Here is a 15,532-nt window from a genome sequence, read left to right as displayed (position 1 = left end):
GCACTGCCAGAGTTCGAATTGAGGTGGAACCAGGCTCCCCTATTCCTATTTTTGTGGCTAAGCTTCTTCACTACTCTTTGAAAACATCTATACAACTTTTGTACTCTAATCTCTACATTTCTAGTGGTTGTTTTTATTTTACTGTATTTGGTGCTTACTGAGTCCAATTGTTTCTCTGGTGCTAGTAAGGTGGCATCTAAACTCCAGTATAGTTTAATCAATGCTGTCCTTCCAGCACATTCCCCTGCTTACCTGCCAAGTGGGTCTGTGACACCCTCAACCAGTCCTAACTTTTTAGACAGCAGCATGACGTTGCTTTCTGGTAGTTTAGGGGGAGAGGGAACAGAGCATGCTACGTGGCAATGTCTAAAAAGCCAGGCTCAGCTGAAGGTGCCACGCGTGGCATGGTTCCAGTTTGCATCTATTGCCTCAACCTAGTAAAGTCCCTAACCATTTTTTAGGTCTTGTCTACAGACAGCTTTTGGCTATTTTCTGTTAAAGTCCAATTTTGTATAACAACCAGGTATTTGTAAAGTGCGATCGAATCGCCCTTAAGGGTCTCAAGGCGCTGAGGCCAGTTTGGGAGATTAAGCGGGCTATTGCCCATAGTCACATGGGGCTGAACTGAGCTGCCACCGCCAATCGAACCAGGAGCCCCATGCTCCAGAGTCAACCGCCCTGGCTCAGCTGCCCTGGCCGCTGCCCCACACCTCTTTTGTAACATACCAACACATTTGGGTTAGACAAATGCTTAGCATTGGTTGGCTCTCTGGTCAATATCATTTGCTTGCTCCTTATTAGATTGCTTTCATTCACCTTCCATTGGTTTCTCCCCTGGAGGATAGCTTCTTTACCATTCTTTTGAGTGGACACTTCCACCCGGCTTCCAAATCACTTGTCAGGACCGGCCTGAGGGTAGAGGAGGAGGCTTAGCAATTATCTACAAAGAGCAGTTCCTCTGTCGAGTCATCTCAGAAACTATCCCGGACTGCGAGAGCTTAGCCTTCAGCCTCGAAAGCTCCCCTAACAACTGCTTCTCAGGTACTTTAATTTACCGCCCCCCAGGTCCCCCCAAGCAATTCCACAACCATCTTGCATCGATTGTGGCTGAACGAGTCAGCACCTCCTCTAACTTCACCCTGCTAGGTGATTTTAACTTTCACTTTGACTCTGTAGCCGACCATACGGCAATTACATTTACAGACGACCTAGCAGCGCTGCAACTAAACCAATCTGTCAGCTCTCCAACCCACGTTATGGGTCATTTGCTGGATCCAGTATTTAGCAACTGCGTAGATCTGGAAACTAGTCTACCAATCCCCATCCCGTGGACTGACCACCTATTAGTCCCCTTTTCCTGGACCACACCTAGGCCCTTAACCATCAGACCCACAGTAAGAATAGCCAGACCCTGGTCTCGCCTTCCAGTCGAAAAATGGACCACCAAACTGGCTAGCAACCTACCTCTTCACAATGAGGACCCCTGCCTAGCAAACCAGACATACGAAGAATGGATCACTCAATCACTCGATCACTCCCTCCCCAAAAGAAAAACCACAATTAAACGTTCCCATAAATCCGCTCCCTGGTACTCAGAGGCCCTTAGGGCAAAGAAACGCCAGTGTAGGCAAGCCGAAAGGAAATGGCGTCTGGATTTCGCACCAGGAAATAAAACTCAATACCGAAATTTAATCAAAGAGTACAAAGAAGAAATCAAAGCCACCCAAGCAGCACACTTCTCTAATAAAATTATTTTAGCCAAATCAAAACCACAAGAAATTTTCCAAATTGTAAAAAATCTTACTAAATTGCCACCCAGCCTGCTTGAGACCAAATCCACAGAACACTGCAACAAGATGGCAGACTTCTTCCTCCAAAAAATCAATAAAATCTATGAATCCTTCCCCCCCCTGCCCACCGTCCTCCCAACTCAGACCAACTCTACCCTGACACCCCCTTCATCCCAGCCTCCTCCCACATTGGATCACTCCCCCCCCCCTTAATCTTGTGTCCCTGGAATCCGTGGCTCGGAAAGTTAAATCAGGCTCCCCTGACGACCCAGCCCCGCCAGACATTGTTATGTCAGCATCCCAGGTCACTCTGCCCATCATAATGGACCTCCTGAACTCTTCCATCACCGCCGGCACGGTCCCACCGGAATGGAAACAGGCCATGGTCCGAGCCCTGCTAAAGAAACCTAGCCTGGACCCTTCAGACTTCAGCAACTACCGGCCAATCTCTCTATTGCCTTGGTGAGCAAAGTCTTAGAGAGATACATCAACAGCCAACTGGTCGCCTACCTAGAAAACCACCACTTATTGGACCCCACCCAGACAGGCTTCAGACCCAAGCATGGAACCGAAACCGCCCTCCTCATGGTCACCGAGGAATCCAGAAACATCCTGGATCAAGGAGGATCAGTGGCAGTGATCCTCCTCGACTTAAGTGCAGCCTTTGACACGGTCAGCCATGACATCTTGCTGGATCGTATGACTAATATCGGTATAAAAGACAAGGCATGGCTACGGTTCAAGTCCTTCTTGAAGGACAGATCCTTTCGGGTATTTGACGACGAGCCAATATCCACTAGCAGATCATTAAGATGCGGAGTACCACAAGGCTCTTCATTAAGCCCTGCGCTCTTTAACATTTATAGGAGGCCACTGGCTGAGGTTGTCCGTCCGTTTGGAGTTAAGATCATTTCCTACGCTGACGACACTCAGCTGGTGGTCTCATTGGCGCTGGAAGCCAACATGCCAAAGGGAGGAGGGCTCAGAAAATGTCTAGAGGTAAAGAGCTGGATGTCCTCCTCATTACTCAAAATGAACGGGGACAAGACAGAGCTGATGCTTCTGGGCCCTGCTGACCCTAGCTCATTCAATGCTCTATGGCCACCCTGTCTGGGCTTCCCCCCGGCACCTAAGGACAACATCAAGAGCCTCGGGGTATGGCTGGACAGATCCCTTTCTTTTGGCATTCAAGCCACCAAACTTTTGGCTACCTGTTTTGGCCTCCTTAGGATGCTAAAGAAAGTTCTCCATCTTCTACCCATGGAAGCCAAACAGGTAGCCATCCAGGGTCTGATCCAGTCCCGCCTGGATTTCAACAAAGCCCTCTACCTTGCTGCCCCGGATTATACACTGCGGAGACTTCAAACTGTGCAGAACTGTGCGGCCCGCACACTACTTCAGCTTCCTCACCAACAATCTGTCAGAGCCGGTTTGATCAAACTACACTGGTTGCCAGTTCGCCAAAGAATCCACTTCAAAGCCATGTGTATCGCGCACCAGGCCTTCTGGAACACAGGTCCCCTAATCACCCGCGACTTAGTCTCCCATTACCAACCTAGCAGAAACCTTCGATCTAACCAAGCCTTCATGGCCACAGCACCCAGAATAAAAAAAGCCAGATCTGGCGGTAGGACCTTCACCCATAATGCCTCCAAGATGTGGAACACCCTGCCCCTTCATCTGAGAGCCAACCCCAACCTCTCCTCATTCCGGAAACAGTTCAAAACATTCCTCTTCAACTCCCCACAGTAATGCTTTGCCAGTCTCCCTGTTCCATCTCTCCCCTCTGTTGGTTCCTAGCGCTTGGACGCCCCCGGGCAGCAATCGCGCTCTATAAATCCACATACAAATACAACTGGTATCCTTCCACTGCTTATATTAAGGGAACTATGTTTTACCACAGTACATGTTTTCTTGCTCTCTCCCTCAAGAGTCTTCCCTCCTCAAATCCCAACCTGTGTTCAGTGTTTGCCCCCCATTACTCCTAGCTTGTTCAATGCTTTCCATACCCCGGATGACTTTTTTTCTAAATGTAAATTCAGAAACTCCCAGTTCGAACCAAAAATTTGGAGTGGTGCACCACTCGATAATAAAGGTAGTTTGTCAACAATTCATTTAGCCTTGATTTAGTTGTCTAAATGAATCCTTTATCTTCATAAGTATCCAAATACAGAAAATTGCCAGTCAAAACGTTACGTTCATATACAATGAACTTCTTCAGGTCATAGATTTAAGTACGGTCCTGGGAGAGAAAAAGCACATGTACAGTGTGGCTCCGTAGGCCTCCTTGATGAGGGCCAGCATGCGATGAATTGGATGTAGTACTAGCAACAGCCGTCGGCTCCATATGGTAGTATGACCGTCATACTACCATACGGAGCTGACGGCTGCCACTCCAAATTTTCGGTTCAGCCATTATCTGCATCGCAGCTGGCACCCAACTATGGCAGGTGCTGGAGTAGATTGATTCAACAATAAATCCGTCTGAGTGTGCACAAACACGAAGGGAACACAGCAGGGGAGTGCAGTTACTGTGTCCGCCTTTGCCCGTAACCGCACTCAACTCTTCTGGTTCCTCTGTGGAGAATTTTGAGAACGATAAATCCAGGTCTTAGAACAGGAATATTTTTACTCCCACTATGTGGCCATGCTAGCTTAGATTCAGGGCAAATTAGATGGATTCTCTGAGGAAGTCACCTGTGAAACCCACTATCTAGACAAGGAGACATTCGCTCGTCGTTACGGGGAGGGGGATCGCCCAGGCAGGACGCTCGCTGGCTTGTTGCACAAACCGCAGGCTTCCGCATATGTGTTGTACTGCAGGATGATCAGCAAGTTCTCCAGTCTTCTCCTGCTGCCCTCTTAGACAAGTAGCCATCCACTGGGGCCAACTACCACCCCCGCTGTAACCACTTGACTGCACATGGTGGCGTATTGTCAGGGACAACTGTAATTTCTGGAACACCATGGCCCGCCTTAGGGATATTTGGGAACCATTTCTCACATACATGCGCTGCAGGGTTACACACGTGTCCTCCCTCACCACAGTGACCTGCACTCGAGGTCAGCCCGCTGAACTCTGCCACAACACGTTCCTCTGTGCTCACGAAATAAGGTCACAGCCATCTCACCCCCACCCACGAAAGCGGATACCCTCCCCCACCACTGTTGCTGCTTCTCTGTATGGGACAGCTTAGTGTGCTGCAGAGGGTTCCGGCTCATTTGGCTGTTATGGGGTGCTGGGGGCACGTGTGCAAGAGGAACGGTCTTGAGGCTAGTACGGTCTGTACTTCAGAATGAATCGTACTCATCCCCCCATCCAATTTCTCATCCCAGTTTTCAAAGTGGTGATATTGGTCACGTTCTCTCTCTAAATGCCAATAAAAATAACAATTAAAATACATATATATTCAAGATGCCGGACAAAAGCGCCTGCATAACAATATTGGGATCCCTCAGGGATGACTTGAAAGCAGGTACTGGGAACAGAAGTGAACCGCCTGTCTGCATGACCTAATGTCCGCTGTCCCAAAGAGCGCCGCCGCCAAGCTGCTGACCCGATGTGAGCCGTCTCACTTGCGAGTGTGTAGCAGAAATGTCATCAGATCTCTCCCGCCCAGCCCAGTACCACCACAGACTGCCATCGAGAAACGGGTCACTGTAAAACACACTCATTCCTTACCCTGCGCGCGCCCCCTGCACCCAGTACCCAATTATAGAGGCAAGACTACACAAATAATCACAAACTGCACCACATGCGGGCAGATTCTATGGCAGGACCGGAGGCTTCTGATTATGCTTTCTCATTTCTTTACTGCAAAACACAGCAGCCAATGAAAGTAAAACTACACATGTAAAAAACTACAATATCCATGAGGCTTTGAACCACGCCTCCAATATAACGTCCAATCACATCATGAACAAGCATACAAAGTAGAGAGGCACTAATCCTGCCTCCGCTTTCTTTGCTGCTCCGCAGCCCAGATAAGTGTCTCTCTACTTGTCTCCTTATATTGTGTGATTAACCTGCATATATGCTAATATGGATGTATATTTTATTGGTGATTGCAATATTTGATGCTTATATTGCTTGCTCTGTTGCTTGTTCTACTGCTATTGCGGAAATAAATTTCGTCTTGTAAGCACGAGCGCTGTTCGCACTGCGTTTATTGCTTCCTGGATCGGAGCGCCGCTTCTCTGTCATGCTCAGTTTTCCTTAGAATTTAACTTTAGCTTCAGCGCGTGTTGCGCTTCAGGCCCCCTCTCCCTTCGTGAGGCTGCCGGCAGCCGTGGCTGCATTCCAGCGTGTTACGCGCTAGTGAGAAACTTGGCCCCCCCCTCTGGGAGCGAGACGCACACCGAGGCCTTCGCGGGCTCTCAGCGTGCGTCTCGGGGACTCGCACGCGTTCATTACGCGCGTAGCCCCGAGTACAGTGCCATACAGACGCTCTCTCCCCCGGCTGAAGTGGGGACTCTACGCAGTTGGCCAGGAGTCGGTGAGGCAGTTTTTGGACATAAAAAGGCAGCGTTTTTCCCCATAATTGCCAACGAGGGAAGCATATATTAACCCTTACACTCCCTGAGTTTAGGGAGCTTGCACAATTTTTGGGAGGCCTTATATTGATTGCATAAGGCCCTACTACCTCCATTAGTCCTAGATTAGACTTCATGAACTGTGCAGTGACTGTTTTACTTAGTATTGGCTGACTCCTGCGCCTGGCACTTTCTCCCAACCGACGCCCTTGTGGGCTGGACAATAGAGCTCCCCCCTGGGGATTTGATTGGAATTGTACAATTCTGGTGTGAAGATGGCAGAATTTGACTTCTGCGAAGAGGTGGTAACTGCGTGTACTGAACAGGGCGATGAGGAGTATTACAATGAAGAATCCATGGAGGGCCTTATTGACAAAAAACTTGATGCTAAGCTAGATAAGGCCCTTTCCTCTGCCCTGCTGCCCTTAGCCAAGAAGCTAGAATTACTAGTCCCTGATAAGCCTAAACCCCTTCCTAGTTCCAACCAGGATTAGGACCCTCCCCTCCCCCCTCCAACCCGCCCCCCCCCCCCCCGAAGAAGGTTCCTGTGGATCCCTCCTGGCCCCATGTCCATTCCTACGCTAAATTATATACATCTAAGGAGGCCTTCGCAGGTGCGGAACCTGACCCGACCAGACCCCTGTCCTCTCCCGTTACGGTGCTAGATACCACTACTGACACGGATACCGATACCGATTCCTCACAGGCCTCCAAGCACCGTAAGCGCACCAAGAAGTGCAAGCATGCCTCATCCCCTGTCACTCCTTCTCCCTTCTCCTTTGACCCTTTGGACATTGTCCACCCCATGTCCTCTGATTGGGTTCCCCCCGGCTGTGGCAGAGTATTTCAAAACTCATCTGCGCAACGCCTTTGACAAGGAGGTTAGGGCTCACCTGAAGTCAGAGAGCCCAGACCTTGCCCACAAAGTGGCCATGACCCCTGACATTGACACCTCCATGACTACCTTCCTGAAGAAATATAAGAAGGATCCCAAGAAGGGGATTGATCGCGTGCTTAGGGCATACCAGGACAAGGTCCTTGACCTTTCAGGCCCATTGGCAAAAATACTGGAATTAGCTCTCCAAGCTCATGAAACAGGCGACGCCATCCATCCTGAGGTTCTGGCTGATTGGGCACAACGTGCTATCTGCATGCTTGGGAACGCTAACTGCGCCCTTGATTCTGAGAGAAGGAAGTCTGTTCTAATCCGGATTGATCCACAGTTGGTGGAATTGGCCTCTTCGGAGCCAGTCCTCTGGCCGAAGGACAATTGTTTGGGGACAAATTTGTAAAGGACATTGTGAAGTTTGTTAGCACTTTTGCGTCCCTCGACAAATCACAGGCATCGCAGAAGAGAGTTTTACATCAGGTCTCTGGAAGGGCCGGTCGTGGCAGGGGACGTTCGACCGGCCGCTTCTCTAATAACAGTCCTCAGAGAGGATATGCCCCTCGACGTGGCAGAGGAGGATACACCCAGGAACCCGACCAGGCGGGTTTCTACCCTTCCAGATCCCGCAGATTCATAGGCCGCTTTAATCTGGGTGTCAACCGGGGCTACAAGAACTTTGATAATTAGTCCTCTGGTAAGTCCGGTGAGTCCGGTTATGCCTCTGGGGGGCAGGTTGAGACATTTTGTGAGGAATTGGGAGGCCCTCACGTCAGACGTGTGGATCCTTCAGACTGTGCAGGGGTACAACATAGAGATGACTGAGTGTCCTCGTCAAGCCTTCCCTCCTCAGCCTCTCCTTTTTTCCCATCTAGAGCAGAGTTTGATAGACTCAGAGCTAGAAGGGTTGCTGGCCAAGCAAGCCATTGCTGTAGGACCCTTCATTCCAGGACGTTTTTGAAGCAACTTATTTTTGGTCCAGAAAAAGGGTGGCGGTCAACGCCTAGTACTAAATTTGAGAGATTACAATCCCTTTGTAGTGTATCGCCACTTCAAGATGGAGGGTATTCATCTCTTGCGAGATCTCCTGCTGGAGAAGGACTGGATGGTCCACCTGGATTTAAAAGAGGCTTACCTCACGGTCCCCATTTGCCCCTCACATCAAAAATTCTTGCAGTTTCCTTGGAAAGGGCAGTGGTACCGGTATCGTTCTCTCCCCTTCAGCCTCTCCTCAGCACCGGGGGTGTTCACAAAACTCCTCAAACCGGTGGTCTCTCGGCTCCAAGAGATGGGGGTGCGGCTCATTGTTTACCTGGACGACATGCTGATTCTGGCACAGGATCGGGAGTTAATCCTTACACACTTAAAGTGGACAACGACCCTGTTACAGAATTTGGGGTTTATTATCAATGCCAAAAAATCTGTGATGATACCGAACCAGCAGATGGAATTCCTGGGGTTCACGATAGATTCAGTGTCAGCGCAACTTCTCCTTCCAGTGAGCAAGATCAGGCCCATAAAGAGGGAGATCAGGACCACGTTAGCCAAGGAGATGATTTCCTTGCGGGTTCTGGCGAGAATTGTGTGCCTCCTCATCCATTCAAGCTCTCTCTCTGGGCCCTCTTTTACCTAAGAAAAAATTATCATTACGATCACCTCATTCCCCTCTCGCCAGAAGCTCGAGGAGCTGCAATGGTGGCTAGAGCACATGACAGCTTGAAACGGGCGAGCTATCTTTGGCACCGCCCCAGACGTGGTTGTTGAGTCAGACGCCAGTCAGTGGGGTTTGGGCGCTCGCTGTGGAGAGTTTACCACAGGGGGGCGCTGGTCAGCAGACGAACTAAAGCTGCACATCAATTGTCTGGAGTTGTTGGCAGGGTCCTTTGCTATCAAGTCTATCTCACTGCTGAAAAGCAATTGTTGCATACTGCTTCGAATGGACAATATCTCAGCGGTGAGATACATCTACTGTCTGGGGGGACGAGGTCCCGCATGCTAGTACACATTGTGAAGGAGTTTGGGCATTTTTGCCTGGATCGCAAGAACTCAGTTTTGGCAGAGTATCTCCCAGGAAATTTCAATCAGGTGGCGGATTGGAACTCCCGGTTTCTGAGGGATTTCAGCGATTGGAAGCTTCTTCCATCACGGTTTGCGGAGATCATGGATATGCGAGGTCCTTGCATGATAGATCTGTTTGCATCTCGCCTCAATTCCCAACTTCCCCGGTTCTTCAGTTGGAGACCGGACCCTATGGCGATGGGAACGGATGCGTTCCTGCAAAATTGGGGGCAACAGAGGAATTATGCTTTTCCTCAGTTTCCATTGATACTGAGGGTAGCGGCGTTTGTCCGCCGACAGAGGGTTTCCCTAGTCCTAGTGACACCGTTTTGGTCGACTCAGTCATGGTTTCCCACACTGTTGGAGTTGTCTGTGGATCCGTGTACTTTCGAGCTCATTCTGAGCCAGAGACACCCGGACGTGAGGCTGCCTGCGTCGTTTCCTCTACTTTAAAGGAGAATATCTTCAAATTATTTAAAAACAGAAGCCCTCACTGGCAACATGTGATGTTTCGCGGTAATACAAAACCGATACGACTCAACTGTTATCGAGTCAGGTAATGAAATTCAACAATTTTCAGGCGCTTCTTTGAGTAATCCCAGATGTTGACGCCCTCACCCACTTGCGACCCTCATATGAGGAGTCATCATTATATATATATTGAACCCATATGGGCCGGTCGTCTTACTTTATCACGAGCCTCATGGCTTAACCTTCGAAAGTATCTTTACTCAATGACATATTCCTGTATAAATACATAGTTCTGCTCTATCCTCCCTGAAGTACAGATCTAGTTGAAGCCACAGTATATCACTGTTCACCATCAGCTTCATGAGTAGTGGACAGCTACCTGATGAAGGCATGTATGCCGAAACGCGCGTTGTAGACATCTGCCACACTGCCTGAGTCAACGTTTTCATCTATCACATGGATTTGTAAATACTTATGACTGTTGATGAATTTATTTCTCAGTAATGATAAATTTGATTCCTAAATGCATAATCGAATCATTGTTTCGTCAATTGAAGTATGAATCTTATACAATTTAAAAAATATTTAAAAAAATAAATAAATATACTTATAAAGATAAGTTTTGCATATGTACATCATGTTCTTTTAGGGTGCTTGTCAAATACATGTCTATATCCCAGACTTAGAAAGGTATTCTTTGGTATAGAAATGTTTTACATCGCTTTCTAGCTATAACCTTCTTATACTAGTTGTCTGTGGATCTCCCATTCTTACTCCCGACAGTCCCGACGCTTCTCCTGGACCCAGTGGGGTCATGCCACCCCTTGGTCCTTCAGAACCAATTAACCTTGATGGTGTGGACACTCTCCGGAGACATGAGAGCATTGCAGGACTTTCACAGGCAGCTGCCGGCTTTACGCAGCAGGCGTGGGCTCCTTCCACCCGGAAACGATATTCTGCTTCCTGGAAATGATGGGTGGGTTGGTGCCTTTCAAAACAGGTGGATCCCATGGGATTATCTATAACTGATGTACTGAACTTCTTGTCCGAATGTGCTGAGTCAGGCCTTGCTTACAGGTCAGTTAATAATTTCAGGTCTGCTATTTTAGCTGGTCATGACCATATTGATGGTAAGCCTGTGGGGATGCACCCCTTGGTATGTAAGTTGTTTATAGGGGTCCGTGTGGCCAATCCCCCTCGGCCCAGGTATTCCACTTTATGGGATGTTACGAAAGTTCTTACTCTTTTGGAATCCTGGCCTGACAATGGTGCTCTTTCCTTGAAACAGCTTTCTGCTAAGCTTACTATGCTACTTTGCCTTATTTCATGTCGTAGAGTGTCTGATGTTAGAGCCTTAGATCTAGCTGGTAGAATGTTTTCTCCTCAGGGTGTCTCTTTTGTTATTATGAGAAGAACTAAGACTATGTCTAGATCAGTGGAGTATCCTGCTTTTCCACACAACAGCAAGTTATGTGTGTTGCAATGTTTAAAAAGTTATGAAGAACGTACTGTTTCTCACAGGGTGGACCCTTTGGGTCAACTGTTAATTTCTGTACAAAAGCCATTTAAACCAGTCGCTGCTGCTACTCTTGCTAGGTGGGTCAGATGGATTATGTCAGAATCTGGTATTTATGTTTCTGTTTATGGCGCTCTATCCGCTAGAGGAGCTTTGGCTTCTAAAGCCTATTTATTAGGGTCCCGTTTGGAGGACATTCTTAAAGCGGCTGATTGGTCTTCAGATTCAATGTTTAAAGTATTTTATTACAAACCTATTCCTCATGTTTCTGATGCTGTGATTGATGAGCTTTGAACCAGCATAATCAGAAGCCTCCGGTCCTGCCATAGAATACAAAATTTTCTAGCTATCGCAACAAGAATTTTAGATTCTATTAAGGACACGGAGGCGAGGATTATCCCACCCATTGGGACAGTTATTCAACTGTAAAGTTGTTTTGATATCATGCTGTTTAACAACTTTTATGCCCACCCAAAGAGAAATGTAGTTGTGGGCTCCCTTTCTCAACCTTATTTTTCTATTGTAGGAAATGATTCCAACAAATGTTGAGTGCCTTCTCCGGAAGGAGTGGACGTGCCTGCAGGATGGAAACAGACGCTTTCGCTGGTTTTGGATTGTTCTCCGTTGAGAACCTATTACAGGAACTGTTAATTTCTCCGTTGAGAATTCAAAGACTTTGTTTGTTCTTATGGGACTTCTTCGCGCAAAGAAAGAGGAGGCAGGATTAGTGCCTCTCTACTTTGTTTGCTTGTTCATGATGTGATTGGACGTTATATTGGAGGCGTGGTTCACAGCCTCATGGATATTGTAGTTTTTTTTACATGTGTAGTTTTACTTTCATTGGCTGCTGTGTTTTGCAGTAAAGAAATGAGAAAGCATAATTCTCGCCTCCGTGTCCTTAATAGAATCTAAAATTCTTGCTGTGATAGCTAGAAAATTTTGTATTCAGTGCGTGCCTTGCAGCAATGTATGATGACTCCCTCCCCCCTTCCCCTTTAAATAAACTCATACGTAGCAGCACGCTGCAAGCAGGGCCGCTTCCAGTCAGACGTCACATCCGGCCACCGGAGGAATGCACCTCAGCACCTGGAGCACGAGGCGGACAATGTCTTTGCTTGTTCCTCCATGTGATATGGTTATAGTTTGAGAGGACCAGGGTCGAGGTAAAAAAAAAAAGTGTTTAATATGCAGACGCGGACCCCTAATCTGGGAATCCACGGAGCCCCCTTTTACGGTAGACTTCATGGTCAATTCTGTGTCACCAACACATGCAGTTTATTCATCTAGGTATGGACTTTAGTACGGAAATTTAAAGACGTACATAAAGGAGGAAAAGGATCCGGGCTGCCACAATAGGCTTGTAGCGCTATAGAAATGAAGAATATATTTAACGAATGGGTACATTTGTAACATTTTCCATGAAGTTCGCTACATACGTCCCCGGGGGACTTCTGCACTATTCTTCGTCCAACGTTAGTTAAAAAGGCATCTGCGCACTCCATTACTAGTTGGGAGACAAACCTATACCTGTGCATTTGTTACTGTACGTTGTGCCCTGCTGTAGGACAAGAATCCCCCTCCGTCTCCCGTACCTTTATGAAACATCAAAAAAGCCCTGTTTGTGAGGAAAAGTGGGAAAAAGAATAAACTGACAGGTTCCGCTATAATTTGGCAAGTGGAGCAAAAACAAAACTAGAGGATTAGTCACTAGTTACATTAAACGTAAATACATTTAAAAAAAAAAAAAAGTATAAACATATTTTTGGCCAAGTAAATGATCAACATGGTGGATTTATGCCACAGCTCTTCATTTATAACAATGCTTTCCTTGATCATTTAAACTTTGTTTATCTGCGGAGGGTGATTCATTTAATGTACCGAGTAGCAGTTTTCTTAAAAGCAATGCCATTATTTTGAATCCACCCTTCCTGAAAAAATTTGCATCGTTTTTAGGGAATAATTGTTTCATTCTGAATGAATCATAAAGTGGATCCCAGACAGGCACTCCCATAATAAAAACATATGTTTCTTAAGTGCATGGTCATTGGTTTTCAAGAGCTTTAAAAGCGGTGCTTCCGGCAATGTTGGCACAAGACAAACTTGAATCATTTCCCTTTAGACACCACCCTTAGGCCACTTAGGGCGTTTTTATGATGAGGGACTTTTAGAGCGATCCCTACTATGTGGGTTTTCTGCACTCCTCCTTACCGGATTGGTTTTATCCATTTTACAGGACTCTGCCTGCAATTAATACTGAACTTGATCACAGTGAACTTCTTGTCACTTGTACGTCTGTTTGTATCAGCAAATTCTTCAAACAGTACACCCCAAGAGTATCTCCACACAATACTGTCAGAAGCACCCGGGTGTAACAACAAGATTATAAAGTGTAACAATAAACAGTGGTTTCACAGAACCACAAAGCAATAGTGCCTGAAATACCACCAATTAACAGTAGCTTAATGTACCATCAAACAAGAGTACCTGAAAGTACAACCAAACAAGAGGAACTGACAATACCACCAAACAAGAGGACCTGAAAGTACCACCAAACAAGAGGAACTGACAATACCACCAAACAAGAGGACCTGAAAGTACCACCAAACAAGAGAAACTGAAAGTACCATCAAACAAGAGGACCTGAAAGTACCATCAAACAAGAGGACCTGAAAGTACCACCAATAGGTTCTTGGTGTACCACCAACCAGATGGGGCATCTCAAGAATGAGCAACGAGGGGTGCTGCCAATGAACACAACCTGATCCTGCCTCACAATCTGCTTAATTCTCTCAAACATACTTAGATGGGCTGCACAGAATCAACATGCGACGCGTAAAGGGTGAGTAGGTATTAATGCGCATCTCTCGATCGGATCCAACTTTCGTCTTTTCAGGGAGCACGGCAGGGACTGTCGAGAGAATGGGAGGTTCGGATGCAAGGAAATTAGTATTGCCGTTCACGCAGCGCCCTGAGGTAAACTATCCCGCATCTGCTGTTCATGGAGCTCCGGGAGGCAGTGAGGAGTCTCCTGACATTAGAGTAGGCTGTTGTGTGCTGCATCAAATCCAATCTTCAGTGACCTGATGCTGAAAAGAAACTGGAGGAATCTGTCCTTAACCCCTTCGGGGGGGGGGTGATCCGCACGGTGCGCCCATGCTGGTGACGGAACCGCTCCGTCACCAGCCTCGGTTGACGGAGCGGTTCCCCGCCCGCTCCCCGCCCGCTCAATAGAACGCGCCGAGCAGGCGCGAAATGTGCGCTGCGCAGGCGCGTCGAGCGGGCCATGACGGAACCGCTATGTCATCAGCACAGCGCTACCGCGGCTGATGACGGAGCGGTTCCGTCATCAGCGCGGAAGCGGTTAAGGCTTCTTATGGAAATAGGGCTTGACCTGTGGCCCACCATGTGGGATGTCTCGAATAGAGGCGCTGCCCAGTGGCATTCTGGTATCGGTGGCACAATAGAGAACAGTCTGGTATCGGTGGCACAATAGAGAACAGGGCATGGGTGACCCTCGGGTCAAACCACTTAAATGGAATGTCAACTCACTTGTTCAGAATCGCTACCATAATATGAAATCCCTTGACACAGAGTCCTTCACTTCCCCACTACTCCTCCACCTGCAATCCCGCTCATGTCACTGCCTGTGAGAAATTAGAGTAGCTTACATTCACACACTTAGAATGGCAATGTAAACATATGCATTAAGAGGCATGTTAACATCTTTACCTACCCCAAGATCACAATGTGAGTCAGAGGCTTTCAAAAGGAGAAAGGTGCAAGCACAAGCTGGAATTACCGAAGGGGCGGGTAAAGTCACAGCACAGATTCCAAGGACAAACACCTTAAAGCAAAAGGGCCCAATTCACAAAGCTTTTGCTGTGACTGCACTCTTGGGAGTACTCCGGGCTTACTCTAGAAATGCAGGATTAAGTCCTGAGTACACTGACACACCAACTCACAGCAAAACCCTTATGAATGTTGGTACCTGTGTGCAAGCAAAGTATAAATGAAGGCACGTGTCTGTCCATCTGTCACTCCCTGGCCGCTCCTCATTAGCTTGCCATTTAAATTTACTCCCTGAATGCTAGATTATGTCTCACATTGATGGAGTGTCGCAGATTCATTCACCTCTTGCAAACTCACCCCTGTCAAATGGGTGGGTCATGACACCTCTGTTTCAGGGTGCGACTGCAACCATCACGTTAAGAGCAGGGCGCAAGTCCTAAACAAGCATTTGCAATGCAATAGGTCTTGCATCTGCAAGAGTTTGAGCTA

The 15,532-nt window shown here is 47.6% G+C and overlaps 1 protein-coding gene across 3 annotated transcripts in view; it reads right to left on the bottom strand.

Annotated features, from left to right (window-relative positions):
- Window positions 1-15,532, bottom strand: part of LOC147659019 (A-kinase anchor protein 2-like) — a 265,438-nt gene that overhangs the window by 57,357 nt on the left and 192,549 nt on the right. The window lies entirely within an intron of this gene.

Source organism: Lissotriton vulgaris, unplaced genomic scaffold (genome assembly GCF_964263255.1).
Source record: "Lissotriton vulgaris unplaced genomic scaffold, aLisVul1.2 SCAFFOLD_1549, whole genome shotgun sequence".
NCBI classification, from domain to species: domain Eukaryota; kingdom Metazoa; phylum Chordata; class Amphibia; order Caudata; family Salamandridae; genus Lissotriton; species Lissotriton vulgaris.
This window is presented reverse-complemented; position numbering and strand designations above follow the sequence as displayed.